This window comes from Rhea americana, unplaced genomic scaffold, assembly GCF_003343005.1.
Source record: "Rhea americana isolate MKP2758 unplaced genomic scaffold, rheAme1 scaffold_331, whole genome shotgun sequence".
NCBI classification, from domain to species: Eukaryota; Metazoa; Chordata; class Aves; order Rheiformes; family Rheidae; genus Rhea; species Rhea americana.
Genome location: NW_028186459.1, coordinates 356,137 through 365,806, shown reverse-complemented (window position 1 = coordinate 365,806; position 9,670 = coordinate 356,137). Strand labels below are relative to the sequence as shown.

At 42.9% G+C, this 9,670-nt stretch overlaps 1 protein-coding gene across 2 annotated transcripts in view; it reads left to right on the top strand.

The window, feature by feature from the left end:
• Positions 1-64: 64 nt before the first annotated feature.
• Positions 65-9,670, top strand: part of FHL3 (four and a half LIM domains 3) — a 30,738-nt gene continuing 21,132 nt past the window's right edge. The window contains exon 1 of one of the 2 annotated variants that reach the window (XM_085311097.1): positions 65-139. The gene's annotated coding sequence lies outside the window, so the exon portion shown is untranslated. The remainder of the gene's footprint in view (positions 140-9,670) is intronic. The other variant, XM_085311098.1, reaches the window with a different exon arrangement.

Genomic DNA, 9,670 nt, shown 5'->3' with positions numbered 1-9,670 from the left:
CCAGGTGGGGCCGAGCGGGCGGAGGGCGGCGGGCCGGGGGTGGCGGGCCGGCCCGGGGCCGCGGCGCTGTCTGCGGAGGAAGGGGGGCAGCGGGGCCTCCCGGGGGCCCCGGCTCGGGCTCACTGCGCCTTTCACCAAGGTGGGAACTCGCTCGGGCAGCTGGACCTAGTTCTGTCTTCTAGGAAGTACAGTTTATGTCATCTTCTGAAAGAAAAAAGAATTGGCACCTTAGTCTCTTTCCCGGACTGTAAAGTTGTAATCCTTAAGCTGTATTTTATTAAGCAAGCTCTAAAACCTTATCCGTACAATAAACTCAGAAGCAAACTTAAGCCAAATGCTCACACTGAGTATAGAGAAGTTTTTAGCACCTTCTAAATGGTTACTTTATGCCCAAGAAGTCTGAGGGTAGGGACAGTTTTAAAATTACTTGAAGCCTATTTTTTTTCCTGTTAGAGGATGACTCAAAAGTCATAGTTGGGATTTTACTTCTTTAAGAAATAGCTCAGCTGCTTTTCAAACTGTTCTTTATTGAATATGGTTTGGTTTTACATTGTTATATAATTTCTTTCAGATCATGTCTTCTTGATTTTTCATTTTCTAGATATTTTGTACATGTGGTTATATTAATCATTTCCTGCTTCCCTGAGATATCATGGGAATGCTGGATATACTTTATGGTTAGCCTGGCTGAAGCATATTAGGAGTTATCCTGTGCTTCCTGAAAGCTAAATAGGTGGGATGTGATGGTGGTTACATGTCTTTACTGTGTAGGCTTTGATATTGAGGTCTCTCTGTTTAGATTTGTATTGAATCTATCCATTAGCGCCTTGTTTTGAAAATAATAAAGAAATATTACTAATTTGGAAAACTTGTCATAGGAGTATAGGGAAGGCTTTCCTGGCCCAGGCCAAAGGTCTGATAAGCTCAGTATCCTGTTGGCTGCACTGGCTGCTGGTGAATGGCTAGGGAAGAGCTGGGACAAAGTTGTATGTTTGGGTGCTTTTCTGGCTCCTCTACCAAGCTTTGGAAATCTGTGGCTTTTCCAGCTGCAATGTGTGATTGTCAAATACTCTGTTACTATTCACTTCTGAGAACCATTTTCTTGGATATTTCCTCTGAAGCCTCTGGTATTTAAAAGTCTACTTTTGAGTAATATTTTTTTCTGGTATTTACAAAGGTGTTGGAGCTGCCTTATTTCCCTAATCTGCTTTATCGAGAGATGGTTTGTCTTCCTGAAAGGCAGGCTATCACCAGCATGGCAGGAAAGGAGGAAAACTGTCATTTCTTCTGTCTTATTTTTGTGCCATTTCTTCCTTTTTATAGGATAGAGACCACATGATTGCTCTTTCCTCTGCAGTTACTTCTGTAACATTTTTTTTGAAATAGATGAAGAGTTGTTGGCATTAGTTTGAATTTACTTAGCTAGGGCTATAATTTTGAATATTTTTTTAAGGCTGGCCTAGTGTTAACAGACAAAAAATACAGGCAATATTGTTAGTATTTGTGTGCCCCGAAGTGGATACTTCATAGGAAAAAAACATGATTTGGACCAAGAACTCCTTAAGCCTATATATAGGGCATGGAGGAGACATACTAAAGCCAAAGCAGTGTTTGGGATGACCCAGAATTCTAGGAAGCCCTGTGAAAAATCTCTTGGTCCTCATCTTCTGGGTTATCCTGTCTCCATGTTAGAAGTTTTTGAGGTGCCTCTTTTGGAAGAGACTATGGACATTCCTGAATGTTGCATCTCCTTTGTCTTCAGAATAGCACTCAAAAAGCTGAGAAATGACTAGCGTGCTGAGGATCAGGCTGGTTCCTTGGCCTTTGGAAGGATGGTAGGTCATTGCTCTTCCCTCCACAGGGCTCGCAGCCATCTGCAGTGTGTCTCCTGTCAGCTCTGCTTCCTGTTTACACTGCTGTTCATTTTAGAATGGACTCTGAAACAGCCATGCTAACAGAGGACATGGCCAGCCCTTGGAGGGCTCAGCCCTGTGAGGCTGTTACAGGGGGAGAGGGCAGGAATCTTTTTCTGGCCCATGTTATTGTATCTGCCCTGCTCACACATCCTGTAGAATGGGATCATCACACATCCTGTAGAATGGGATCTTTGTGTGGCTATAGACAATGTTCACTGGTCAATAGATTTCAAAAGGATATCAGAATATCATGTATGTTTAGCTCAGTGATGCTCAGGGGTTCACTTCTGTCTTGAAGCTGCTAGTCTGAAACCCTTAACTGATGGAATCAGGAAAAGATTCTCTGTAGGCAGATTACTGATGTTCCCAATGCACCACCTATGGAAGCAGCTGTTTTGATTTGCAGTCAGGGCTCAACTTATTCTACTGCTTGTTCTACTAGGCAAGATGCTTTCTACTGTGGGTTCCTAATTGCAGCTCAGTTGATGCTGTTATGCAGCCTGCTGCTTCCTGCAATACCAACAGGAAAACAGAATAAGTTGATGCCTCTTCAGGGTCAAGTGACTCCTTTCCTCCTGGGGAAAAGACTTTTGCCGTAATCGTAACACTGATGCACGAGACTTCCATGGTGGTCTGCTCGGATTCTGGTCTGTTTGTGGGATTTGCACTGTGCTCAGCTTGCATAAGGTTATGTTTGAAGAACGCTAACTGCATCAGTAGCATCAGGAGAGAGATGAATGTTACCCTTTTTGCCTCTGCCTCACCTTTCATGTCAAAAAGTTTCCATAGACAAAGGTGTCTACAGAAAATTGGGAACTGACTGGCTGTGTCTAAATAAAAGCCAGAGTTCTTAACTGGGAAAATGGCCTTGTGATGGCTGCAGTAAGGAAACCATTCCCAATCCTCCTCTAGTGCTCAGTATCCCTGATCAACATCTGTTCTTGGATTGCCAGTGCCCTCGATAGAGCATCTAGCTTGGTCTGACAAGAAGGTGCAGGTGACACTTCCTGTTCTCCTGTTCAGCATTCTCATGTAGTATGCAAACTGCTACCCCTCACTCTTTGTGAAACTTGGACTATTTTTGCTGGTGTAAGTGTGATTTTTGTGTGTGTGTGGCTCAAAGTGGAAAAATTCAGAGAAAATGTGAAAGTGTTTTGCCTGATGATGTTATCAGAACAAATGTTTTTTTAAAAAAAAAAAAAAAAGTAAAAAATAAAGACAGCTATAACAACAGCCACCAGCTGCATCTAGGAAAGGTAAAATCCCAACTGTTATGAGGCACAGAGAAGCTCTTACCAGTCTTTAATCCTCATATTGTTACCAAGAGTTTTAGAAGTTTAGAATTACTTGTAAAGAATAGGACATTTCGAGACTTTGCAAGCCAAGGTGTTCAGCTGCACATGCTGTCTTGCTTTTGGTAGGATTTGTGACCCGTAGCTAGATTTGACAGCTGTGACTATCCTCTGTGAAGCAGCTGCCATGAAACTGCTGCAGTGTATGTAGCTCTGTGGTCCTTCCAGACACAGGAGGCGACATTTCCTGCAGTGACTGATATGTATTTACTACACGTTATCCATTAAGAAGTGATGTATCTTTAGCTGCAGGTGGAAGGAAAATAGCTGCATTCTGGGGAGGTGTAGTTGCTGAGAAAAGTTCTTGGTCTTTGTTCCTTCTCTTCCTTCTGTTTTGCATTGGCTTTGCCAGGTGTGAAATAGAATTGTCAGCAGTTTAAAAGGAGGGAGGAGTGTCAGTTTTCCTGTTGAAGAAAATATCAAGGGTCTGATTGCGAAAGGAAAGGGGAAACTGAAGAATGCCACACAGCTTCCACCTTCCTGTATTTCATCCCAGCAGAATTGCCTCTGCTCGGTGACTCACTTTGTCTGCTAATGTTTGCTAAACAGAGAACAGTTTTATTAAAAGATTCTGCTTTTACTCAATAGGAGCCCTGAGATGATGATACTACTCTAAAGGGAACCAGAAAGGCATGGCTATTAAGAGGAAGCTAATAGTCTTAAAAATTCTTAATCAAGAATTATTTGGAAATGTGTTAACATGGAATACAAAAAAGAATGGAATAAAGATCCTGAAATTTCTATTATTGTCCTTATTACAATCTCACTTTGACTTTGTCTGTGGTCATTTGACAGTTACCATTAACTCATATTTCTGATCTGCCTCTGAATACATCACTGTAGATTGTCCCAAGTTTGCAAGTTGCATTGTTCTTTTATTGTAAAGTGTTTTGAACTTCTGCTATATAAACATAATTCTTAAATCAGCACCATGGATAAATATTAAGAAATTCTTGACCCTTCTGACTAGAGTCATTGCTAGACAAAAGCTTGTTTTAATACTTATACCCAACCTGCCCAGTGCCAGTTCTATTCAGGAATACAAGTCAGCTTCCAGGACCAAAGCTAGGGKCTGATGCCAAGGACAAAATATTCACTGCTTCAGTCTTCCTAACTTAGTTTTGAATGTCTAAGCTATAGGCGAGAGGAATGTGCTATATCCAATCTGGAACTGTTAGCAGCCCCAAAACTCATAAATCCAGTGAGTGGAGATGTCAGTACAGGTGACTGAACAGCTGGAGTTGTTCTCTCTACACACAAGGGGGAAAGGGACCTCTGAATAGCTCAAGGAAATACTCAGTGTTGATGGAACTGCTGCAGCTCTGCTTCCCGAGTGCTTCCTTCACCACATGTTACACTTGACCCTGCCAGTACTAAACGCCAATAGGAGTCAAGTCATTGTCCCCAGTGGCAGATTAAACTGCTTTGCCATTGTTGAGAGTCCAAGATTTTCCTCTCTCACCCTGCTTAAATGACTGCTTGGATATGCAGCCAAAGTAAACATGAGCTAATAAAAAATGTAGAGATAACAGATACTGAATAGCTGTTACAGGCTAAACAGTCATGCTGTAGCACAGAGATGTGTGGGTTTTGATTGCTTGTTTTCAGCTTTAGTTTTTGCAGCTCAGTTGCTTGAAAATGAGGTGCTATGTATCAGGTATAACTTTCTACTGCTGTAGGGAAGCTGTGTGTGTGTATATGCTTTGAAGGAGAAAGTGGACTCAGGCTGCTGAGGATCTAGTGCCTGTGTTAAAAAATATTTTGTACGTTAGTGCTAGGCTAGCACTTCCTCAACTGAGAGCTGGTAATGCTGTAGCAGTCCATGCAGCTTTGGAATACTTTGCCGTGTTTCCCAACAGTCTATTTCCTTGTTGACAAAAAGTACTTTTATCAGTTGACTTTTTCACTTATTCAGTATACAGCCTTTGAAGCTCAATGCTGTAAGATAACATTGAAATCAGTAGTCTGGGAGGGTTTGTAAAGAGATGAAATATCTACATGCGTATCAAGAGTGCCCAGGCTTACAGTAAAGGAAAGAATGAGTTTGAGAGGATCAAAAATCCTTCAGTGTGTGAAAGCGCTATGGAGTGATTGGTGTTAGAAACTGGCTGTATTCTTGTGATGCATGGAGTAGGACTGTTGAGTACTGTGCTATTAAAGGTGGTGGTGCTGAAGTGGCTATGTGGTGTAACTGTTTAGATACACATCTGTCATGTATGCTAGCAACATAGGAGCACTTATAATTGCTATTTGTCTGAAGTTGACTGAACTGCCCAAGTCCCTTCTGCAGTGTCTTTCTTTGCTTTTCTTTTTCTGTGGGCTGGGTTGGCATGGCTTTAGGCCCTGGTGAGTGTGTCCTTTAGCTGCTTCTGTGGCAGAATGGTAAACAGCTGATCAAAAGGTTGCGGAGAGACTGGAGGCTGAGTGTATGATATGATATTAAAGAATTAAAGGCTGCCGGGCAATAATTACCATAAATGATGCAGACAAATCCAAATCTAGGAACAGTTTTTCCTCTTTCATCCTATGCCAGTCAGGACTCATGCTGACAGCACACCTGGAAATGAGGTAATTGAATACTCTGCCCACTTTGTTCAGATTAGTTAGGGCTTGGGCAAAGGCACAGCATATGTTTTCTCTGCTTCTGGGCAACCTTTGTTCTCCTGCAGCCAAAAAGTCTTACTGATGAACTCAGACAAGACAGGGTGCTTCTCTTCTTTTCCTGAGAAAGATACCCCTCAGCCACCTGTGGTGTGACTTTCCTGAGAAATACCTTTCCAGATGTGGAGATCTTACTACTAGTGAAGTGCAAGTAGGAAATACTTCTCGTGCTGCCCAAACATGTTATGTAGGTGGATTGCAAAGACAATGGCAACGTGAATCAGAAAAAGAGTTGGAAGAGAAGGAAACTTGCTGGATTGCATCTTGATATGCTCTGCCAAGGCAGGATTTTTCTCTGTCAGCAGAGAAATACAGTTGGAGATCACACTTTCGCCGGTGCTCCCTACGAGTAGCTGGACTGGAAATAGAAAACCTCAGACAAAAGTCTTCCCTTTATCTGACTCTACAGAGGTAGTAAGGTCTTCTCTTCGTCTCTCTGGAAAATAGGCTACATCAAAGTAGTTGCTCTAACTGCATCCATTTTGGGTGAATGAGCCTCTAGAAGATGTTTTTGTGGAGGCACAGTCATCACATTTTTGTGGTGACTGCTCACTGGTGGAGTGCTAGCACAAACAGTCAGATGACTTTTCCCACCAGGTGATCAACACACACTGGTGCACAGCAGCAGCTCAGAGCACCAGGAGTGCAAGGAAAGCCAACAGACTAAGCATGCTAGGCCTGGGTATTTGGCTGAACGAACGTCAGTGATGATGGGAAACATCCTAAAAATGTCCCTCATCTGGGCAAGGCTTCACTAAGTGCTCAATTTCCCTTTCCAGAGGAAGCAGCCTGAATTTACCTGTTGCTCTGTAGAGACCTGTAGGCTAAAACAAATTATTCTTACACAGTGGAAAACATACCTACCGTAACTGATGAAGCGATTTGCCCGCTTTTAGCCTCAAGGTCCCTAATCCCTAAGGGCTTTCCAGCGTAATGACTTGAGTTGGTTTCCCAGAAAGATTCTCTTGGATATGTGCTGTTGAGTGATACGCTAGCTCATTACTGGCCTTCCCCTTCCCCCCCCACCCCGCCCCCCAAAGAGCCAGCTCTTGTAAGCTTCATTCTCACAGTGCTGTTTTCTTTCTAGAAAAAGCTTTTGCTGGCTCTTCCAAACTATCATGTGGGAATTGCTTACTAGCTTAGGGGTTGTTTTGTTTTGACCCAAAGCTATGCTTTGCTCCCCTCTGTAACACTGCCAACATCATTTCCAGTCTCTTTTAAGCATGTTTTGCAATAATATGTAAACTCTTGGCTCCAGATAACTGCCTTACAGAGAGATTAGTATCTTTAACAAAGGAATTGAGAAGATAATAGTGAGAACAAAGGCAGTATCTTGAGAGCCTGTAAGACTATCCTGACCTTTCCCACTGATCTCAGCCTAGACTGCTGCATCTAGCTAGCAGATGGCAAACATCAGGATGGACTTTAGTTGGTTTACGTAGTCCTCTGCCCAGTCACTGTGTTTGCTGGAAATGTGCTCTGCACGTTGTTGCCATCTGGGCTTGAGTGTACTATTCTTGTAATCTCCAGGGAGCCTTCTCTAGAAGAGCTCAGCCCTGATGGAAGTCCTTTTTGGCTGACCTTGCATTAGGGCAAGTATTAGCAATGTGGCTTTTTGAGATCTGACTGCAGCATTCTTCATAAGAAAACTGGCTTGGGAAACTTTTTATCATGACTGGGGAAGGAAGGTATGTTACTTGCCAGCTGGGTTTTCTGGGTATTAACTGGGTGCCTGGTATTAAACTGAATTCTGAGGAGTATTAATGCTTTCAAAACTCCAGGAGATGTGCTGCAGAAATGCAAAGACTTTCACAAAGCCAACTGAAGAACTGCCTTTGTTTTAAATGAGAAAACTTTGATGTATAGATGGGGAGGAAATTGAGCAAGGCCATTCAGCAAATTAGCAGCAGAAGTGAGCAAATACCCTGTATCTTTTGATATTAAAAAGCTGCTCCTTGGTTTTCATCTATGTGTTTCTGTGGGTCTGTATCTCATCTACAGAAATAAGGACCGATGATTAGAGAATTGGCATCTTTGGTAGCGAGATTTTGCTCTTAATTACTGCATTGCTCAATGGAGTTGCAGGTGAGTTGAGAAGTTCCAGTTGCTCCATGTGTTCTGGGGTTCATTGCTTGTTAGTGCCTATGACTTTTATATATGAGTGCACAGATTTCAGCATTTCCCTAGGACTAAATAGAGTTTAAATGTATTTACGGAGTTCTTGGCTACAAAGCTTCCTGACATAGTAGCAGAAGCATGTAAAGTTGATGCTGTGGAGCTTGTTGGATGAGACCATCTACTCCTACATTTCTATCCTCATTGCTTCTTCCTTTGCACTGCAGTAATGTCATGGATCTAGAGTGTGTGAAGTGCAAGAGAAGTTGTGCAAAATGACTTTGGGGCAGTTTTTGCTTGTGAATCTCTGGTGTTGTCACCCTTGTAGATACAAAACCTGATATACCAGACTAAAAACAGTCATCAGAATAGATTCTCTGTAAATGTTTTCTAATCCTTCTAAATTGTGATTGTTCTTAAATCTTGTATTCAGATGGCTGCTGTCACACAGGCAGAATAAGGGCTCCAGGTGGCATGAATAACTGCGCTTGGCAGCGCTATTTACCAGAGAAGTAACTAAGCTGGGTCCTGTATGTTCTGGCTTGCTTGAATCACAGCTGCTGCAGTGTCCAGTAGGATGTCCCGCATTACTTTCTAAAGCCTTCCATATGTAGGGACAAAAAAAATAGATCATAAGACTCTCACATATGCTGTGAAGATCTTTTCATGACCTGTGCTGTACAGCCACCTTTTTCTCCAAACTCTTTCCAACCAGCCTCATTCTCCTGTGCTGTTCCAAGGCTTTTGCCTTTGTTTTTTTGAGAGAGCCCGAGTGATGGTCCCATCTGGTGATCCTTTGGTAGGGCAGGTAGTTGGGATATCTTGAATCCAGAGCTAAGACTCTGGGAACTGCAAGACTAACAAGTGAAAGCTTAAAGGAGGAGGCAAGAATCAGATTTGGGAGTCCTGACAGTAGACAGAATCTGTATCTGAACCTGAGCAAATGGTCTGCCTTTCAGAGAAGCTGAACACTGACTTTGCCTGAAATCAAGAGGAAGGATGTAGGTGCTCAGCATCCCTGAAACTGAGATGCCAAACTACAGGCTGCCAACAAATAAAAAGTTGACCTGTTTCCAGGCTGTAACCTGCTCCAGCTTGGAAGTACATCATCTCAGATGTGGAAGGATATGTCCCTGCTTGAGCAGCCCATCCTGTGTGCTGCTGTCCTCCAGTGAGCAGAGTGGTTTTTCACAGTTCATCTCTTCATGTGCACTCAGATAGCTGTGTTCGCTTTTTAAAATTCAGTGCTCTGTACTTCTGACACTTCTATGCTGGATTGCTAAGTACTGAAGCTACATGTGTTGTCTGTTTCCTCCTGCCTGATCCGGTCCATCCTTAGTGAAAAATCTCACTCTTTACTCAGCCTCTTGAGCTCTCCTGTCGTACACTGATTGGAGCGTACTTGAGGCTACTTTTTATACAAACTCCTAGAAGAATTTGTGTGATTGTCCCAAAAAGACTTCTCTCCAAGTCTGTCCTTCTGCAGCTTTGTCCCTTTTTCTCAGGCGTAAAGGGTGCCTGCCTCTTGCATGCTGCCTCCAGCTTAGCTGGCCAGCCCTCATTCAGCCACGCTCTTTGGAAATCTTAGTGGAGAGTTAGACCTGGCAGATGGAAGCCTGTTACCTC